The sequence below is a fragment of the Egretta garzetta genome, unplaced genomic scaffold, assembly GCF_000687185.1.
Source record: "Egretta garzetta isolate BGI_Z169 unplaced genomic scaffold, ASM68718v1 scaffold145, whole genome shotgun sequence".
NCBI lineage: Eukaryota > Metazoa > Chordata > Aves > Pelecaniformes > Ardeidae > Egretta > Egretta garzetta.
Genome location: NW_009259687.1, coordinates 1,205,866 through 1,206,098, shown reverse-complemented (window position 1 = coordinate 1,206,098; position 233 = coordinate 1,205,866). Strand labels below are relative to the sequence as shown.

The 233-nt window shown below is 66.1% G+C and overlaps 1 protein-coding gene across 1 annotated transcript in view; it reads right to left on the bottom strand.

The window, feature by feature from the left end:
* LOC118452283 (selenoprotein Pb-like) overlaps positions 1–233 on the bottom strand; it is a 2,767-nt gene that overhangs the window by 1,663 nt on the left and 871 nt on the right. The gene's annotated exons all lie outside the window — the stretch shown is intronic.

The following is a 233-nucleotide window of genomic DNA, read 5'->3' as shown; positions in this document are numbered from 1 at the left end:
GGCTCAACCCGATGGGGTCCTCCCAGCCCTGCTGCAACCCCAAACTGCCTCCCCACACGCCCCTCTGGGGCAGACAAAGACTGGTGGGCAGTACCATACTGGTCCCAGCACGGCACTGGGAGCCAGGGCACTTAATGCTGGCGGGGCAAGGAAAGGAGGATGAGGCGGGGGGCTGGGGGTGCCCGGCTCCCGAAAAGCACAGCACCCTTGCCGCTGGCTTTTGTGGGCACCCA